General features: G+C 43.4%; 1 protein-coding gene across 5 annotated transcripts in view; it reads right to left on the bottom strand.

The window, feature by feature from the left end:
- The window catches only part of LOC147256475 (band 4.1-like protein 1), a 41,407-nt gene extending 32,609 nt beyond the window's left edge, over positions 1-8,798 (bottom strand). For 4 of the 5 annotated variants that reach the window (XM_086214489.1, XM_086214492.1, XM_086214490.1 and 1 more), the window contains exon 1: positions 8,522-8,798. The gene's annotated coding sequence lies outside the window, so the exon portion shown is untranslated. The remainder of the gene's footprint in view (positions 1-8,521) is intronic. The other variant, XM_086214493.1, reaches the window with a different exon arrangement.
- Between the last annotated feature and the right edge of the window lie 12,735 nt (positions 8,799-21,533).

Below are 21,533 nucleotides of genomic sequence, written 5' to 3'. Positions count from 1 at the left end.
CACTAAAAAGACGTTTATTAGCTCTGTTGTCCTGATCCTCGCTTTCATAAGCTCCCCTAATTTGGCTGAAATCCTTCAAACACTGGCCAGGATGTGACATTTTTTTTATGCAAAATTTCCAAAAGTAAAAATAAATTAATACATGGAAAGTTGTGTAAAATGTTCACTTTCAATCGTAGATAACTTACATCCTCTCAAGAAAAAAGTTTTGGACCGTTAGAGGATTTAGACAATGAAATACATTTTCAATGAGGCAGACTTGCGTTCAGCTCGATTGATGAGCTGCTCCCTCATTTTTGCCGTCTTTTTCCCTCTTATAATTGTATCGTCTGACACAATCAGCGACAGGAAATTAGAAAATATCCTTACAGCGACACACAAGCTCCCGAAAACCCTCACCTGATTGTTTCGCACAATCACTTTAGCCCGCCAAACATGCAACGAGGTCGCTAAATAGGATCCTATTTAGATACATTATCTCAAAAGTTTGGTGATGACGGCATTAGTGTCAGAAAATTCACCAGAAGGGATGTGAATTATGCTGCGGACGCTCCGTGCAGATAATCCTATGATCTCCAGGCAGTTTTTCTTCTTCTGCCATCAAGTCTTTTGTGACATCGTTCACAAAAAAGGGAACAAAGCAGCTCCAAACTGTCCCGTTAATTGGGCTATTCATTAATTTGGAGATTATTCAAGATAGCGAACAAGTGCCAACCAAACCATCTGTAACTCCAAATGACTCCAATTATGAATGCGATAGAAAATTGAGAGAAAATCAAGGTGTCTCTTTGTAGTGAGAGTAAAAGTATCTATTTTCCAGTGAGTGCTATGGACAGATTAGGAGCTCTGAGGGCTTTGTGGTGGTTAATCCCACTCCATGGAGTCTTTGACTGAGAACACTTTATCATTAGATGTCATCAGAGTAGAGAGACAAGCCTGCGTCTCATAACAAAAGGATCCATAAAAATAGCTTTATCTTACTGAGCGACTATTAGCATATTGATTTGTGTGACAACATTTTGATATCTGGTTTTGTACTTGTGATTATAAATACATGACCACAAAAGGCAAAAGAAAAATATGCTGTTGATTCGGTTGATGGTAACATTTTGGCACTTTAATCTGACCTTTGATGTCAGAGATAAAGAGACACAGAGAGAGGAGGGAGCGAGCTGCAAACGGCCCAGGTTGGATTCCAGTGCAGGCCTTGATGTGAGGTACATGCTCTAGCTCGTGAGCTACTAAACAGTCCGGAGCTATTAAACATAATTAGACAGATGGGAAATCGGCACTCTTCCCATTAGGTACACATTTGTCTTTTTTTTTTTTTTTTTTTTTAAACCACAACAACCTAAAGGTCAACATAGCCTTTTAAACTGGGTGTAATTAAGGCTGTAGCCTACAGCGTGGGTGCATGTAGCTGCACACCTTATAGCATAGCTTGACGTGCACCCTCATATTTCCTCCTACACACTCATCTCCACCTCCTGCTCGGATCAGAGTTGTTTGCAGTGTTGTACTGTATGTATTTCAGTCAATGTAACGATTCAGTATTTGTTAGTTACAGATTAAAAAAAAAAAAGCATTGCTTCATTCCCCCCAGCATTCTTTGACGTACAGTAAAAACTCAAAGAAGCCCCATCGCCAACTAGTGCTTTGGTGGTGTAAATGCAGGGGGACACAATGTCACGCCTGCAGACGTACGAGTGCTCATGGGGGCCGAGGGTTACTGCTTAGGCTCGGGCGATGGCGTAGACCCAGGGCACAAGCAAAAATCTACCTGTAGCTCTAAGATGTGGAGGTCACGAGGTGAAAATGCCGTAAAACAACTGAACATTATTAGGTTTCCTTTGTCAAAAATCCGACGTCATGATCAGAAAGTTTTGAACAAAAGAATAACAATGATAATAACAGTAAATATCGATCAGTGGAGTCGAGAGTCAAAGTTGTACAAAAAGATTGCCTTTTTTTAAATACACAAACAGAGGCCTCCTACCAAGTACTTGATATATAATACGTATGTGTACTAACTACTGTATCTACATTCAAACCCACCGCATCAGCAACCTCCTCCGTGTTATCCTGCAGCTCCTTCTCCCTCAGCTTTACAATCGGTGCCTGCATGCCTTGTGATGGCATACATAGTGGGTTCATCAATCCTTACTGGGCGGACTGGCTCTGGGAGAACGGGAACAGGATGGTGGGGGTTGGGGGGCGGGTGCGGTGGAGGGATGGCTAGATGTCCTTGTTCAGGAGAACCCAGTTACACACACAAACACACACCCTCCAAACCTCTGGCACTCAGCAGTCTTGGAAGCAGATTGCAGAGCAGGAGTCTTCAGTCTGCTGCAAATCATGTCACACCACAACAGAAATAAATGATTCGTCGCCTGAACCAATGAGGCTGCAAGTTCATCGTCCCCAAGAGAATGCACGCCTCGGGGGGGCTGAGCGACCTGGATCATAGTAGTATAAACACTCTGTCATGGAAAAGAGTCCACACAACCGCACAACAGGAGCCGGTTTCTACACTTCAACATCTCAAGTTCCTCAGTTTGGGGTTTGTTCTTGTTTTGTTTTGTTTTTTTGAGCTGATACGAAAGGACAGATTGTGAGATTGCAAACTGCTTCATTACTGCCCGGAGACAAAGAAGGTGGCGAATGCGCATCTCAAAATTATTAGAGCAGCGGGGTCGTTGAAAAGTTAATCCTCACTCATTAAAACGAATCAGGCAGTGAAATCTCTCAAAATAAGCTGTCAAAATACACCATTTGATTTATGAGATTAATATCTTGAATAATCAGTTTACACGAGTGAAAGAGCAACCTCTTCCCTTCTACACCACCAAAGTCAAATAACATCCAGTTCGTCAAAGGGGTCGTGTCAGAATATGTAACGGGAGTACTTCACTAAAGGTCAAGGGAAACCTGAGATCCAAATACACGACTGCAATATTGAGACGGCGATCCTATTTGGATTTTCTTAAACACAAGTAAACATCGCTGTAAACAACGTTACCATACTGGCACTTCTCATGCTGAGCCACATCAGACTTGTTAAACATGCCACAGGAGTTCATAAAAGAGTTCATGTACTGGGCAAATACTGTAATTCAATATAACCTGGTGATCATCATTACCGCAGCCGGACGGAGTGAATAAGCAGAGCAGGAACAAGAAATCACCTTTTAATTTACGACGGACAGAACAGAGCTCCGAAGGCACCGCCCACTTTTTCAATAACTCAGGAAATGAATGTTCTGGTTAGTTGTTTTTTTTTTTAACTGAGGAGTTTAAGCCTGGAACCTATAAACTAATGACCGCCAGATGAATTGTGACCACAAAATTAAACCTGCGATGATAAATCAATGAGCTGATTAGTCAATTAATTAACAGCTGAAGATGAGTTAATCAAGATGATCGATGAAGAGCTTGGGTTTGGACAGAATAAGAAATTTTTGGAGTCTCGATGTTCTCCCTGTTCCTGCGTGGGTTCTCTCTGGTACTCCAGCTTCCTCCCACAGTCCAAAGACATCAAGAGGGGACGAGGCTGATTGATACTCTAAATTGACCGTAGGTGTGACTGTGACTGTGAATGGTTGTCTGTCTCTATGTGTTGGTCCTGTGATGGACTGGTGACCCGTCCTGGGTGAACCCCACCTCTCAACTGAAGGCTGCTGGGATAGGCTCCACCCCACACCCCTCCTCCACCCTTAACAGGCTAAGCGGTAGCAAATGGAACAATTCAGTACTTCATCCTGAAACTAATCAGCAGATTAATCGATGATGGAGATATTTGTCCGTTGCAGCCTGACTCATTATTTCATTTGGAAAAAATAAAAATAAACACTGTAAACAAATGGAAAAAAAAAAGGGTACAAGACTGCATAGCAAACGGACATTGGCTGTTATGTACAGTGTAGGATTGTGGGTAGCGCAGTATTTGTACTTATCGGGGAGATCAGAAATAAAAAATACTTATCTAAAACGAGGTTGATATCATAAAAGCAGGAGCAGATACCAGAGTTTCACAACCTGGTCGCTCAGGCGAGTCGACCTCAGACGTTACGACACTGCGGCTCGTCGTTTACAGCAGAGTTTCACAACCAGAACCTCGCTGTTGAACTCCGAAAGATTTTCTGTCACGTGGTTTTGTTTTGTTTTTCAAAATTTGGGGTCGATGAATTCCTTTGGAAAAAAACAAATGCAATTCAGACATGAACTTGTATCGAATTTAATTACATTTTATCACAGCAGTGATAGTCACACCCATTCAGAGACAATCATCTTTCTCCCGTCTCCACGTTAAAAGCGTCATCTTCACGCTGCGCCTCCAGCACAGTTCATTTTCCTTCTATTTGACCAAGAGCAGGGTGTCGCCACTAATGATAGTTAACACACAGACATCAGGCGTGCTTTTTTAAAATGCAGTTACCATGGAAACCCTAGCCTAACATCATCTGTCAAGCATATCAAAATAAGACAAAGAAAAAAGGGGGAAAAAACAGAGAGAAACAGCCTGTAGGCATTATTTTGGTAGCTGACACACTTTTGAGATGGAGGGAGAGGTGAGCCATCTCACAGAACTGCGCCGAAGAAAGTGACAGGTCACGTAGAGGAGGTGGAGACCAACAGTTTAACGAGTGATGTCAGCTTCCACTTGGCAAAACAAAGTTTTTCATCAGAACGAGAGGTTGTTAAAATGTGGAATCTTTTGTTTGTGTGTCAGTGAGCAGAATCAGCACGGTGAAACTTTGGTGGGTTGTTGACAAGTCCAGTCAGATCATTCAGGGGCCAGTATGCAACAGCTGATGTAAAATTTTATAAATATAGACGGTCGTTAAAGTGGTGTTGTCACGATACTGGATTTCACACTTCGATTGAAGAATACTGTTATTCCATTCGATTTTCGATACTACGCAACCACTCAGAATTTAGTGCAAAAATGTTTTTTTTATTTGAAGAAAAACAGAGAACTTTGTTCTTGAGGTAGAGAACTTTTTCAGCTAGCTAGCGCTCGCTAACAAGACAACACATTAACGTAAACACTGATAGATGTGATAACTCTAGGCAACACATACTTCAAGCTATACTGTTACCAACCTCTTTGAATTCCTTACACAGGTCCGGCTGTCTGTCTTGAAGGTGCTTTGCTAAATTCGTTGTGTTCGCTCCTTTTGTCGGCACAGCTCTGCTGCATCTCTTGCATATCGACTTGCTACTGTCCTTTGGCTTTCCTTTTTCATCCAACTCAAATCCAAATAACCTCCGAACAGCACTTCTGCTGTTCTGTTTATTTATTAAAACTGGTTGCAAAGGTCCTTCAGATGCCATCTCATGACAGTTTACACACGTAGAGCGACGACACTAAAAAAAATACAGCCAGCAGTGTTTGTGTGTGCGAGGCAGGAGGGGAGGGGCTGCTTTACGATGGCTCGCTCCCCAGGGCAGCGCTCTGTGTGTTTGTGTGTGTGTGTGTGTGTGTGTGTTGGCCGCGGCGGCGCATGTGTAAACCAAGGAGGCACGTAGAGTATCGATACATCTACACAATGGATTTACCGTTTTTATTTTTCAAAATCGATATTTAATCGATAAATCGATATTTTTGACAACACTACGTCAAAGTCAAAGCTCCACCCCTCTTTGAGATTCTACCTGATTCCCTACAACACCGTCACACTGCTGAAAATGTTCAGGAAAGTTTCAAATCTTCAAATGTAGGACATAACCGTTTACTATTAAACAACATAGACGCATCAGTATGACGCCAAACTGTGAGGCTGATTTCAACCAACCTTGGTGGAGGGTTTAACAAGGACCCAGGCAGAACCTGTTCGACTTTTTTGCACACATCAGTCATAGCGCCACCTGGTGGCAAGAGAAGCCGGTGAAGTTTTTGTTTGAGCTGTGTTACCATGGCGTTGCAGCCAATCTTGATACTCCGCCAAGAAGCACAAAACTGTTGTTTGGTCTTTTCTAAACCCCGCACACTTGTCGAGAGTCTCGGGCTGAAAACTTGTACGAACTGAACTCAAGTCACAGTCGTGGCGCCGCTGAGTAGCAGCGGGAAGTTTAATGTAACAAACATCAATTGAAATACATCAAAACGATGCTTTTGTTTTCATCTGATGGACAGCAACATGACACATGTGATCTAGCGCCACCTAGTGAATGCTGCAAGTGATATTTATGCTTTATTAGAGCCCTTGAATGAAAATGCCAGGGGCTGAAAGTTTACCCCGGTGGGGCGGAGCGGAGCGGGTTTGTGCTCTGTGGGTCCTAGTCCATGTATTCTGATCTCCCGTCCAACAATGATCTCAACCCTCCTCATGTCAACACTCTCTCAACCCAAACTTGTCACCACAGCTTTTCAAGTGTGTCGAAATAGCTTTGCTTTTTTAATCACCTCAGGTGAAATGAAGGCGTTGAACAACAGGATCAGTCATGACACCAGCTTTTATCCCAGCACCCACCACAGTAGAGACTCAAACACCGTCGTCCGTCTGCATTTGATTTGTGGTTTTGTTGTGATGATGCCAGTAGAATTAATCTGAGTCAGGGCGAGTTACCAGTCGTAACTGTAATACAATGTCAGGGAAGAGATCGCGAGAAAATTAAAGGTCTTACCGGGTTCACCACTGTATCCTCCAAAACATCATTTGTTATGATGCTGCAAAAAGTGACACTTTATTACCTGCTGTTATCTTTAATATACCTTTGAAAGCTCCTGTCATGACTGAGCTCCGTGTGTTTATCTTGTGGAGAATTCCAATTTGCCTGTGAACACACCACTGGCCCCACATCAATGAACTATTACAAATCGATCAAAGGATGCCTTGAAATAGGACTCAGGGGAAAATAGTACCCGAGTGCGCTCCCTTTACATGAGAAGGCACGCTGTATTTATGTGCACATGAAAATCTGCACTCTGCAGTTGCACACCCTGACCTTTAACCTTGGCATGTGCGTTGGTAACAGATTGCTTAGAGATCACACACTGACCAGAAAGAGTGAGCATCCACCTTATAACCTTGTCTTTGCTTAAAGAGAGGGAAAAGCGGGAGGGAAAAAGAGGAGGAACGCGCCGCGTAATCGCTGTTACCTGGAGTAACATTCACCCGTGAAACATCGTAGGTATTCAATACTTCCTCCTGTAGGTTTTTAACACAACATCCACCCACGCAAAGAGTCTTTGCCCTTTAACAATCGAAGGAGCGTAACAGAGCAGTCACACCTATGTAATGCACACTGGGCGGGCTGAAAGTGGAGCAGATGAGAGAGAAGGAAAATGAGTCAGGAGGCTGCACGAAGGGACGGACCAACAGATGGATGGATTGTAGATCTAATTTGCCCCCTCCTTGTCTTGTCAGATTCAAGGGGCCGGGAGTTTGTGTTGCCTGTGGTGTCGCTGCTCTTTCTGTTCCCAGAGACACAATAAACAGAGAGATATAATGTAACTTTACAGTCGGACTCGTCTGAGGGTGTCCTAGCACAATTCTGTAAAATATATCTATATCTATAGATAAAGATATATATAGATATAGATATATAGATATCCAATGGGAAGCAACTGCTTGAATTGGGACACCGCTGCCTCAAATTTGGCCACTTTTTTTTAATTTGTAGGCTTCTCAGAAAATGCTGCTCCATTAACATAAGTTGTCTGGTATTTTAGGAATAAATTATCCAGCACAAAGGTTTATATTGAACTTTTACAAAGCAAATTAGCCTGAAAGAGGTTTACTATTTGATTGTGGAGTTAGAATACAATTATATAATTTAGAGTTGCAGCTCTTAAGATGTAGACTATTAAAGCCCCCTTGCAGAGATACTCAATGCAAGTTTACACGCAGGTGATTTCCTACAGCAATTACCTAATTAACTATTGATCAAAGTCCCTTTCCTGTGTTTCTATTTCAGGCAAAGAATGTCCTCCATCGTCTCAACTTTCTACAGATTTCCCTCATCAACGGTCCACTTTCTCCCAATCCAATTCACACATTTCATCTATGAGACCTTCCGATGGCCGAGGCACCCACGCCTGCCCCCTCTGCCACACCCGCGACAATACACACCATCTCCAATTAGCTCATTATCTTCAGCATCAGCGGTTAATAGCCCACAGCTCCACGCAAAGAAACCGAGCCTCTCCAACGCACTCGCATGTCCTAGAATAGGTTGGCACCGGTGGGCTGTACAGTAACGATGCAGATGGAGATCCGGGGAGACGATAAGAAAGGTGCACCTGCCTGCTGGGCCTTGATACGCGTGAATAAAGGGTGCCCTGATTCCGCGCAGCGTCTTTCACCATGTTAGTGTGAGCAGAGCGAAGTGGCAACACCCTCCGTCCATGACACTGGAGGGACAAAGCGGGGTCTTCGCAGAGCTCGGTTTCCTGCCAGGCGATGCCGCTATGAGGAGGATGCTTCCCGGCGAATGCTTACAATGTCATTTCGTAACAACCGGCGAACGCGCCATGCACCTGTTCCGCTGTCACCGGAGAAACAAATCAAAAGCCTACCTGTCGTGTCAGGTCCCGGTGTTAAGCTTCAATCCCTGCCGGTTCTGCTCAGGAGACGGACGCCGCCTCCGCCCCGGAGCGCCTTTGCTCTGCCGCGGGAGATGCAGCCCTGCAGGCTGGGCAGCAGACGCCGACGAGGATGGCTCGCTTTCGGAGGGGACGAGGAGGAGAGGGGCGTTTTCACGGTGTAAACAGGGGAACTCCTTACGTCGTGCGTGAAATGTGAGGACCGCTGTGCTTGTGACACGCAGCGTCTCACCACTTGCTTAACCTTCCACTCAGGTCATCTTCCCACCTCGGAAGTAACAGGAGGCAGGTTCGACGTACAGAAGATGCTCCAAAATGCCCGCTACAGGATCTTGAAGCTATGAGTAATCGCACTTATTGCAGTGCAACTGATTTTAATGAGTTAAATATGTTTAAGTTATTTGATAGATCCTGGATTTTTTCTCTTTAACATCTGATAGATCATTTTCTGCAGTTGTACGTTTTAATTCAAATTTAGCTTTCTTATTTAAGTTGCTGACTTGAGCCTAGTTCATAAGTCACACTTCCCCCAGCCTCTATTTCCTAAACCTACCCCAACATGAAAACCATTCATAAACAAATGAATTATTTACTAAACACAGGAAATACATGAATTAACCTGTAAGTAAACTTAAACTGGTCGTAATGTCACGTCTTGTGACGCATTACCTCATAAGGATCCACTACATTGCCCAAAAAGGAGGTTGGAACACACGGAATACATTTTTTGATGGTTAGAATGAAATCATAGACGTTTTATTAAACTTTTGTTCATCTTTGGTGATCAGAAAGGACCGCCCCTCAAACAGGACTCAGTGAGAGTTTCAATAGTGCATGACAATGAGTTGGGGGACTGTTCCGTTCATGGCAAACCCCCACAGAAACCCCATCTGTTGGAAACCCTCTCAAACAGTCACATTATTCTAAGGTGTGTACCAAAAACAAAAAACAAAAAACCTGGACCTGGTCTCAAACAAAAGTCCTCATTCTCCTCTGATACCAGAGGTGGCGCGTCCGCCTGTGTTTGTAGCAGCACTCTTTTTCAAGACATTGGAGGTCATAGAATGCTGATAAAAATGTTGTTTAGAGTGAGAAAAAAAGGTTTTTCTTGTATCAAGCTATTCTCCAATTTCCTTCATTATTGTGAAACGCCAAATGTCGTGTATGACTAATATTCACACCTGCAACCCAAAAAAGGATTGCAAATGTTTCATGTTGATATTTTCAAGTTAGGCAAAGATTTTTTTTATTTATATAAACAGCATCACTTATCTTTAAACCTATCTTTTAAATGCGGGTGGATATCATGCAGCCCTAAGAGCTGTTGCGACGGGGCTCATCTCTCGCACTCCTGCTCGTATGGTTGTGGTTTTACAGTGGTCTGGTCTCCGGCTCAGAACCAGAGCTCTGCTTCCCTCTGTTCCTCAGCGTCAGCAGTAAAGGTAAGGCAGTCCAGCGTTGCCTGCCAGACCGGCCACATCATTCCTTTTCCCCCTGCTGTGACGCCAGCAATCGCACGGCAGGCCACTGTCGGTTCTGTGCTTGTCTACGGAGGGCCTCTACTGTTGAGTGGTGGCCTCACGGTGCTCTGGGTTGGACATCACGATGGCGACGACTGGACTGACAGCCTGGACACTTTGTCCAAGACTGAGCTGAAACTCCTCGAGTTTTATATTCATTTTGGAGATCCTCCAACCGTGCATTTCTGCTTTAATCCCAATACCTGCTGCTGGGAGCTTTCCTTCATCTATCCAGACATGTTTGGATGGTGGAGAGGCCTGGTGATCCTGCCTCTGCTCACAGCCTTGGTGAACACCTCAAGCAAATGTTCCCTTCTGTAGGAACTGCATGGAGGGAATGTTCACGGCCCACAGGAAAACAGAGCTCCAGTGACCCATTTTTTCACTTCACACCACAGTAGAACTGAAACCATGTTTTTTTTTTTTTTCCAGCTGTCCTACTGGCTTCCATCTTGCTTCCAAAGGAAAGTTTTGGGCAGATGGAGGTCTGTATATTCTCATTCTGGCCGCAGCCCAAACAACAAAGTTCTGCCCTTTGCTGTCCCCCTCGTACACTTGGGTCTGTCTGTCCCCTGGAATGAGCCACAGACATTGGAGAAGCTGTGGCTGCCTGCCCAGGTCTCACCACAGTTGTGCTCAGGATGATGGTGTGACAGTCAGTAATAGCTGGCTTCACATCGGCAGCTTCCTCCTCGGACTCAGATCGCCCCGAGGCCAATCACTTCCTCTGCAGAGCTTCATGTCACTTTCACTCTTGCCTCTGCTGAGCTTCCGCACACATTCGCAGCGCTGGCACAGCCCGGTCACTCCCACATACCTTCATATGAGATGAATCCTCACATGAAGTGTGTATTTCTAACGTTAACAAATATTCACCCACCACCCACAGGCGGCGCAGGTAAGTGGGGGAGATATTTGAACACAGTCACATGACCCACATATTCCCTGTGTTGGCACAATCATGTATTTGCAGCACCTGGGCGCCGTTTCGAAATGGCTTTTCCTCTTAGCTGTCTTGAACCGTCACAACCATGTAGTTATTCCATTGGTACTCCTCAGGTTTTATAAACGGGGATGGATTTGTCTCCCACAGAGCGCACCACGGTTCCCCGCAACCTCAGGAGGCGATCCACCATTCTCTCTGCAAATGTGGTTTCTATAAATAATGTGCACATAGCCAGAGCAAGCTGTTTGCCACTTTATTTTTCTCCTTAACTTACTTGTCAATGCAGAGCTCTCCTGACGTTTCCCCTGGTTCCTGATGACTTGATGATGTTTGTCCCAGCTGTGGGGCATCTTTGATTCTTTCTTCCTCCATCTGCTGGTGAAGCCACAGTGCAAGAGTCAGTTTGACAGGAATGGAACCGCTCACTCGGCAGGAGTCTGATCTTCATCCACGGCTCTCCTCTGGAGGACCGCAGTGACGAGCACCTTCAGCTCCAGCCAGACCCTCTTAAGTGTTTGAGACTCCCTTGACTCATTCAGTTTTATGTTTAGCAAACACCAGATCTCGCTTTAGTCAAGCTTGATGTTTAAATCCCAACTTTGGGAGACTGTGAAGAAATTACAAACCCTGGAGGAGGAAATGTCGTAGTGCCAATTCAGAAATGGAAGACCTGCTGCTTTTATAGCTGATGAGGTTTGTGTTTTAAAGGGTCTCAAGGACCTCCAGTGTTGGACCAGACTGCCGGGGGCTCACACATATATTTGTCTCTTGCATGTTGCAGAAATGTCCCTTTTCAGCATGAGAACACTCAACCTCATGTCACTAGTATCCGTACAGTTTCTGAAGGCTGAAAGCATCCCCATTCTCCAGTGGCTCCTTGTTCACCAGACTCGTCCTCTACTGAGCATCTGTGGGACATTCTGGGTACAATAGTGTGTCCCTGTCCCTGGGAAATACCTGTGAACTCTCCGCGCTCTTGTGGAGGAAGAATCCTCCGCAAGTCTTGGTCCATAATCTGATTCATTTTATGCGAAAGAGAAATGAAATGTGGTTACACTGTTGAAAGCGATTGTTGTTGGAATTTTAAAGGTATTTGCAGATTATCGATTTTATGTACCTGAATTATTTGGTTTCATTCTGTACACCACATGTCCTGCTCTTTTATTCTTATTTGATGTAAGTTCAGCAGATACCGCTGGAGGTTGCAGGCCACTGAGCATGTGAGGTTAGTTTGGAATATTTTATGGTTACTATTCACCCTCCGTTTTCCTGTGCTCGTAAAGTGTCGCTTGCATTTCATCGTAGTATCTCCAGACCTTCATCTGACATTACTCTCGTGAAGAACCGTGCCAGAGCACATCCTTAACGGGCAGCATTTAGTAAAGAGTGTCAGTATTCCCTGCATTGCGAGCAGCGTGCTGAATGGGTGATGTGGGTGATGTATTACACTGGTGACTCATAGGAACCTTGTGTGCTGAACATCCTCTTTTGCTTTCATGCACAAGTGTTCTGTTCAGATGCAAATATGCACACAGGAAAATTACTTCCTGTCACTCCACAGTGGGTTGCGAACAGAAAATGCACAAATTAGCATTAGCATTAGCATGACTTCATCGCCATATGGGGAAGGTTTGTGTAAACTAATGCCAGTGTTTCCCTAATTCTATAACTGAGTTGACAGAAATAATGCATGTATGAGCGCTACGGAGCCCCGGAGTGGCCATAGGGAGAAACACAATAGAGAAAAAATAGAGAAAAAGAATAAATCTCGCTCCCTCAAATTAGTTCTTTTGAGACCACAAGATATATAATAACCTGTGGGGAAAAAAAACTATAGAATAACAAAATGCACTGAACAAGATATATCTTGTGGCAACAAATTAATAAAAATGAGGGAACAAGTCACATCTTGTGGCCTCAAAAAGAAAAGGAATAAAGAAGAATTATGATAATAGTAATTTTACTCTGCTTCTTTGATTCAAAATTTTTGAAATTTGGCATTAAACACACACTCGAAATACAAAAAAAAAAAGGAAAGTAAATGAAGTCTGCAGAAGTTGCCTTACTTTTTACTTTACATATTTATATACAAAACACATAACATATTTGATACATATATATTCAACCAATAAATTGAATCGCAAAACAATTCACAAAAAATAAAAATAAGAAGTTATAGAAATTTCTTAAATAATATAATAACATGAATTATAATCTTTTTTTAATTCATCTGCTATTTTATATTTAATCATTTCCTTAATTTCCAGATTGAGCAATATATTCTTAATTAATTGTCACAACTATTGAACCGGTTTACCCTTCGACAGGCTTACATCTACTTTTTTTGTAGAATACATGACCAGACAGCATAACAAGCCACAGTTTAAGAAGTTCCTCCACAAGGTGGCAGTAATCTACCACCACACTCCTCACTACCACTGTAGCGTGTACTTGCTATTTATGTCCCCTTTCTTAGGCACAAACCTGCTTTCATTCAGCTCCCTGCACTTTAACTACGTAATTACACTCACAACTTCTAGTGGTTTCAGGTCATAACAAGAACCTGGCTTACATTCATGGATTTTGTTGTTCTGTCTCGCATTCACAGAACACCATAAATCTCTTAACTACTAGGAATGCATGCTGTCATATGCTCGTATTCCCAGACACAGACAGTAAATGCTTCTATGGGAATGAAAGGAATTGAATCTGTCTCCTCATATGATTTAGTGGATGTTGAAAATCTGACACACACAGCAATGCCAGGATGTCATACTGTATGTTGTGTGACTTGCTAAAAAGAGCTAGAAAAATATATACAGTTATGGGTCAGTGTTGTTGTAATTTTCCCTCAAAACAAATGGGAGGAGGGACACGGACATCTGGAGAAATCTTAGCCGTAGAAAACTGTGGTACATGCCGTGGTTTCAGTTAATCACGTCTTAAATCCTTCATGGTTCATTTTGTTTAATCCTTCCTCAATCAGGGGCCCATCAGAGAATTTAAACAACTGACAACTAGGGTTTGTACTCCTTTTTTTTTTCTAACAAGTTTTTTTGGCAGTTGATGACAGCTTCAGTATGCACAGTGCAAATTCAAGTCAAGAGTTCTGTCTGGATCAGGAAACTGGAGGTTAAAAAAAAAAACGTGTACTCCCGCCTGTTTGGAAATGTGCTGAAGTGTTTATGGAATAGCTAACTTCATCTAATACATACACAAACATAAGCCCCTGAAAACGATAAAAACCTTGGACGTAGGTTTTCTGAACAACGTGCACTGCGCATCTGACCTTGACCCTACAAGTCATCACTGGCACTCAAAAACTTAGCCAGACTTGTTACCTATACGGTCTGACATAAAAATCTGACCACACTGAAAAAGCTCATGTCTAAATTGTCAGATCAGATGGGGGTCATGGAAGTGAGCACACACTGAATAACTCATCTCTCCTGACCTCACAGGCGCATTCTTGTTGCCCCGTCTACACAACGCGCTGTGACATGACCCTGGGGTTGTCTGACAGGTATATGTTTCCTTTAAAGCTGTGGTCCTCCAAATTAGAGTTCAGTATACTGTCTAAATGATTTTGAAGCTTTAATTTAAACGTGAAATAGTTACATAATTTCACTTTGTTCTTAATGGATCCATCCATGTGGCGATGATGCCACAGAAATGCCTTTGAGCAGCACGCTGTCAGGCCGTGCAGCAGTTTGTTTACTTAGTCTCCTGTTCTCTGGAGGAACACCAACACTGCTGCTGCTGCCCCCCCCCCAGCTACTGTCAATCGAATGTGACATCGTCTTCCCCCTCCTCCTCCTCCTCCTCCTTCTGCAGGAGGAGCATTTCTAAATTCCCTTCATTGTAAGCTAAATATTTATTGCAAAGAGGAGTGATTATATGTGACTTCAGCTGGACATTAAGTTTACATTAAAAAAAATTTAAAAAGTCATCAATATTCACCATAAACCCAAAGAAACAAAATGCACGCGTTCAGTGACAACTGTACCTGAAAGTATACTCATAATAAAACTGAGCTTAGCCCTCAAGCTAACGTAGCGTGTTGGATATTTAGGGATCTTTTGCTTTTACCTGAGATGCATCCATCCATCCATCCATCCATCCATCCATCCACTTTCTATATCGCTTATCCGTTAAGGGTCACGGGGGGGCTGGAGCCTACCCCAGCTGACATTGGGTGAGACGTGCGGTTCACCCTGTCGGGTAGCTTGTCTGTCGGAGGGCCATCAGGAGCAATTAGGGGTTCAGTATCTTGCTAAGGGATACTTGGACATAGTCACCGGGGGAAGTGAGGATCGAACGAGCGACCCTTCAGTTGCTAGACGGTCGCTCTACCTCGGAGCCATCCCTCGATACATACAGAGAGAGAGAGAGAGCAAATATGTCCTGCCTGGGGACTTCAGTCCACCTTCATTTTGTTTGTTTTCAAACCAGAAACAAACTGGACAGGTCAGGCGATGTTGCATTGCATACTCAAGGCAAATTGTGATCTGTCATTTGGAGCTTTATTTTTAAAATTTGATTGATCAGCTTTGCAGATTCAAGCATTTTGTATTCTGTGGTCAGTGACAGCGAGGAGCCCTGACAGACCAGTTTCCTCTTAGAACGTTTGGTATAACTGAAAGGAACTTTGGTTTGGATGAAGGGAGGATGCTTTGGACCAGTGTCTGCACGGAGGTGCAGGTGGAGCCAGCTGGACGCACCAGCCCTGTAATGGAGATTGGACTCCTCCACTCTCCAAACAGGGTCCCTGCAGGATGAGATCCCTGAGGTTCCAAGGAGACGCCTTGTTCCTGGTCTATGCAGCAGGATGGGCTGAGGCAGGCCTGTATGGGCCTGGCAGCTGTGCCAGTGGTGGGACATGCCACGCTGGGAGCTAAGAACTGTTGCAGGAGCCAAGTAAGTGTGGTTAGAATATTAGTTTGTTGATGGGTAACAGCTGGGGTAATGAGGATGATTGGCAACATTTGGAACTTATCCATGTCCGAGTAAGGACAAGATGATGGCGGCAACCAGAATACAGGAGCATGATCTTGGTACTGAGTAGTGGATCAAAGTTGGTAGATAATGGATCCCTCACCATTAAAAGACTTAATTAACTTTGAATGACATTCTAATTTCTCCAGGATCAGATGTCTCTCATTAAAACATGGCCAACTTTTTTGCATGAAGAATGTCTCTCATTAATTCTGGAAAAACAAGGTAATTTTTCCAGGAGTTTTCCAATGAACGTTGCTTAACTTAATAATTTATATCACACACACACTTGGTGAAAAAGTTGAGGTTTCATGGCACTGTTCTAGTTTACCAAAGACCTTGTTTTTCCCTGTGACTCACACACACACACACACACACACACACACAAAACCCTACGCTGCATGTGCACGGCAGGTGTAGCTCATAAAAAGGTACATTCCGCAGCACATCCGCTCTGCCAGGGTTCAATACATCCATGTTCAATGTAGCCAGACATGTTTCAGGATGGTAAACAGCAGTGTGTGTGAGTGTGTGAGAGTTTGTGCGTGTGTGTGCGTGCGTGCGCGCTACATAAACATCTCTCGAGGCACCATCTGCATCAGCTCATCCAGTATTGTATTTGAAGTTAAATGGTCAAACAATCATCACATCATATGAATCTGTAAGAAAGTTTTGTCACCTTTAGATGAGAGTGGAAGCCAGAAATGATAAGATTGGAATGAAACAAGCTGTGCCGCTGTTTTGAAAACTCACAAGCAAGAAAACAGGAAAACGCTGATTTGTCTTTTAGTGTGTGTGTGTGTGTGTGTGTGTGTGTGTGTGTGTGTGTGTGTGTGTGTTTGTGCGCTCACCTGTGTTAAAGGGTGAAGAGCCAGTTTTGGGCGTTATCAAAACAGTCCTGCCATGTTTGAATCAGGTAGCAAGCTATAAATATTCATTGGAAGAAACCTGAACGCAGCATTAATTCAGACAGGCCTCAAAGTCAAGCTGGGCTCACATCCTTGCTATGTTGCTATGCTATCCCACCCACTTTCCTACTCATTTAATTGTAACTGGCATTCAAAGAGCCATATTTTACCACTTCATTCTGCTGCCATGTCCTTCTTCCTCTGCGTGCTGTCTTGCGCCCCACATCCACCTCACCTCCTTCTCTACCTGCTCTATCTGATTTCATCAGTGTCACTTCATTGTTGCTCACTCTGTTCTGCTCATGGAAGGGCAGGGAGGTCCCAGAACAGAGCCCTACCACTTAAACAGTGTGACATCAGTGCCATCTTGAAGACACTGAGATCTTGGTGGATATTTCTGCGCCTTACATGTTAATATTGTTTGTACAATTCTCATGAAGACAGCTGTTTCCTCCGGACACAACCTTCCTGTTTACCTGAGCATCCCCGGCGTAAGGTATGTAATGGAGCTAACAAATCCTTTTGATTGAAAGGGCCAGTGCCGCCAACGCTGACAGCTGGCCCCTGTGTGGCTTCACACCTGCTAAAGATGTTGTGTAATGTTAGCGGCCTGCCTGTGAGGAAGCGTGACTGGTCCTGCAAGGAAAGAACCAAACAGACCCTCAGATGAGCATCCGCATCATTCTCAGCATGACAACAGTTTTTTCAGGTGTGTGTCTCACGTGTTCATTAACTGATTTTCCACATTCTTCTCTATCATCTTTTACTTGTTTATCTTTAGAAATATGCATGGTGTCTTTTTTTCTAAATATCAAGCAATTTCTAATCAATATTCCCACTGATGCCCTGTCATTTTCTTTAGTTTTTAAAGTGATGGATATTTTAGTTAGGTAGTTCTCATTTGTTTTGTGGTTTGGTTTTTCAACTAGAAGCTTATGAATGTATAAGAATATAACCTGGTAGTTTCATCAGGCATAAACTCAATGGGCCTCGTGTGTGCTTCCACGGATTTAATATCAAATGTTTCCATAAAGTTATACAAGAACTTGGGAAGAGTGATCAATACTTTTGTTTTCCCATTTTTTATACGATAAACTTTATTTTCCTCATAGGGGAATTTTTCTTGGACATGAATGCTGCACGTATTAATGTCTCCTCCTTTAACAGCACAAGCTACATATGGACAAAATAACACTGACTGTACCAGGAAAGAATTCAGAGACTTGGTTTTGACCATTCACAACCTCAAACATGCAACAACTGACATGCTGGGAAGTATTAGAGATAATAAAAACAAGACAAAGTTCATAAGAAAAACGTTTTACTGTTAAATTATCACTTTAAAAGTTTTAGAGATTAGTTTTAGCCGGATTTCAGCTGCAGCAGTTTTAACTTTACACTGAATGCTTCTAAAACGCAATTTAACCTTAAAATGTAAAGGCAAAAATTATTGATCTCCTTGTGAATGATCCCTTTGTTCAGGTCTGATATTGCCAAGGTAATTGTCATCTAAACCCTCAACAAACATGACTTGACCCACCACAGATGAAATTCTGATATTTCATTACTTCTGGAAGATGAATGTCCACCTCACAGATGTCAAGTGAAGCTTTGTGTTTTTATTGGAGAGCACGAACCATATCGCTGCCTCTGGAGCTCCATATGCACCGACATCACCGCAGTAAAATCCAAACACATCCAAAAAAAGTTACTCAGCATCAATCAGCTGGGAATGCTGAAAACCACAGCCAATAAGCATGAGTCATTTCCCTGAATACTTGTTCAATTAAATAAAAACACAATGATGACCCACGTCTGGGTGAAAAAGCTCTGCACACCCACATGAAAGCACTAACGGAGGACAGTCTTACATTTCATTTGTAGAGAGGATATCATGGTGCGTATTAATGTCACTTTAACACCTAACAGATGGAAAATGATCCATTTTTACTCAATGACATATGCGTATGCAGGCCCAACCAGTTGGCGAATATATTCACTGCTATGGCAGGCAGTTGTTCAGCCTCAGCAGTGAATATTGTTGGTATGAATACCAATGCTTGGCTGCTTTTAATAGCATTAGTAAGTTAAGACTGAAATAATGGCAAAACAAAGAAGTGTCCTTAAGTTTGTACGAATAAGACTTCATGAGGTGGAGGGGGAAGAACAGTCACACTTAAACAATACACACTTTGAGTTAAAGCATCGGAAGACACACATCGCATGGTGATCACTGTTAGTGATGCGCCCGCTGAGGATGACATCCACAAGTCCTGAAGTTGTCCTCTTGGGGTTTCTTTAAAAAAAAAAAAAAAAAAAAAAGATGATTCAGCTGCCCGTCCAAGCTCAGCACAGCAGAGAAATGCTCACCATCCCCCATCAGTCAGAGGTGATTGGGGGTAAGGTGAGGTCACAGATCTCCACTGCTGGAGCTTCTCTGGTCAGAGTAATGTAGCTTGCTGTTCAGGGCCGGAGAACTGATCCCTCCAACGGGTGGAAATTGATTCTCATACCTGTTCTAATGCCGTGGAACAGGTTTGGAGAACAAAGATGGATCTGTTTGCTGGAGCAGACGATGCGCAACACTGAGCATGGTTCGCCATGAGTGCTTGAGATAATCCCCCATTCCAGTGTGGACGTCTTCTCTCACCCACGGTGATTTTACTCTCAGGCATCGTGTGCATTACCCGTGCTACCTGTCTGAAGTTTTATCTTACATGTTCTTGTCTTTGTCAACACCGACATGTCTTTATGAGAGAGCAGGGGTACACAGGTGCAGTTAGACAGCACAATCCTCCACCTCCTGTTGTTGGACCAGTGGCGGATGGCCTCTACAGTAAAAGACTGTCTGGGTGGAGTGTGTCTTTACTCTGCCCTTCTTTCTGTTTCTTGGGATCTACTTGTTTACTGTGAGGCAGGAGTGCCTCACTGAAACTTAATACTTTGTCTTGTGGGATTCTGTTTGATTTATGTGAAACGTGTTTGGCCGTAATATGACACTGAGAACTGACTATACAATTAATATGGCCCCTGTATGAAATGTGCTTTTAGTAACATATTGTAATTCCATATTTTACATCCAGAACTTGGATTTTTGTCCTCCAAGACTCAGTCCCAATGCTCCACTGGTATTTGGAACATGCTGTTCTCAGAACTGAGCTCCAGTCACACAGAGAATGTATACTGCAGGTGCAGACCTGAGCAGGAGCCCAACATAACACCCAGAACTTTATTTTCATCTGTTCAGAACCTGAAAGTAAAAACTGATATTTTCTTTAGCAGAGAATGATTCCGCAGCCTGCAATTCAGAGTCACGAGCAGTAACTCATCAAAGCCGTCCTCTCGCCAAACGAGCTTGTAGAAAGTGTTCTTCCCTGTTTCCACTGTGGTCTTACTTTTTCAAACAAACCATGTTTGATGCTGAATGCATTTGCTCAGCAACTCCATGATCTTATTGTTTACACCAGAAACCAGAAATCTGCTGAATGCCTGGAAAAGAAAGCCTTTTCACTTCAGTTTCACTTTTTGTACCTGTGTTGTTTGGAGCATGTTTTTGGTTATTTACAGAGTGGAGTGCAGAAGTAGGCATAATATTACAACTCAACAAACGTCTGGGGGGCAGGGACTCGCCTATAATCAATATGACGGCTGTCAGTCAAAGAGTAGAAGAAATCTTCTTCAATGATGGTGGTTATTCAGCGAGTCGAGTTAAGTCCCAAAAAACATTAAAAGCCATCTTTACACAGGGGCGGCACGGTGGTGCAGTGGTCAGCACTGTCGCCTCACAGCAAGAAGGTTCCAGGTTCCTCCCACGGTCCAAAGACATCAAGAGGGGACCAGGTTAATCCAGACTCTAAATTGACTGTAGGCGTGGTTGGGAGTGTGAATGGTTGTCTGTCTTTATGTGTTGGCCCTGCGATGGACTGGTGACCCAGAGTGAACCCCGCCTCTTGCCTGAAGGCTGTTGGGATAGGCTCCAGTCCCCTGGAACCCTTAGCAGCATAAGTGGTTGAAAATGAATGGATGGATCTTTACACATACAATGAAATTCAGCTGTTGAGTAACACTTTTTGTAAGTTTGAGTTGGGTGGTCGAGTGTTGGGGCAGCATAGTCCAACACTCTGAGGACAAAAGCTCTCCCTCTGCACCTCTGTACATCTGCAGAATAACAATGTGGAACGGAAAGTGAAACCATCCATAAGGGTTCATCTCTACTTGATCCTCTCCATCATTTACACCTAAAAATGTAGGTACAGTATATAGAGCCCGGCAGGGAAAACACCGTGACTTTTCTTCAAGTACACCCTCATGATTTCAAAGACGGGGGAAAGCTGGCGATGGTGGGCTGGTGGGTTGAAGCCAGATTGTATAGTGGTGCCTCTCACTCTGCACATTTAATTCCATTTCATATGAAACATTAATTATAGATTCATGTTGTAATAAACATCCAAACTAGCAGGGGCATTTATGGTGCTTGTAGTGACTCATTACTACCCCATAACTGCTGATTTTGCGACAATGAAGCCAACTCACCCCGGTCGTGAGAGGAGCTGCATGATTAAGCCACTATAATTGGTCTTTCTCTTGATTGTTGACATGATTCACCACCAAAGAAG

The sequence above is a fragment of the Aulostomus chinensis genome, chromosome 9 (genome assembly GCF_037954235.1).
Source record: "Aulostomus chinensis isolate RoL2024-O1b breed Wild chromosome 9, RoL_Achi_v1.0, whole genome shotgun sequence".
NCBI classification, from domain to species: Eukaryota; Metazoa; Chordata; class Actinopteri; order Syngnathiformes; family Aulostomidae; genus Aulostomus; species Aulostomus chinensis.
The sequence above is the reverse complement of the archived record's forward strand: the minus strand, read 5'-3'. Positions and strand labels throughout refer to the sequence as shown.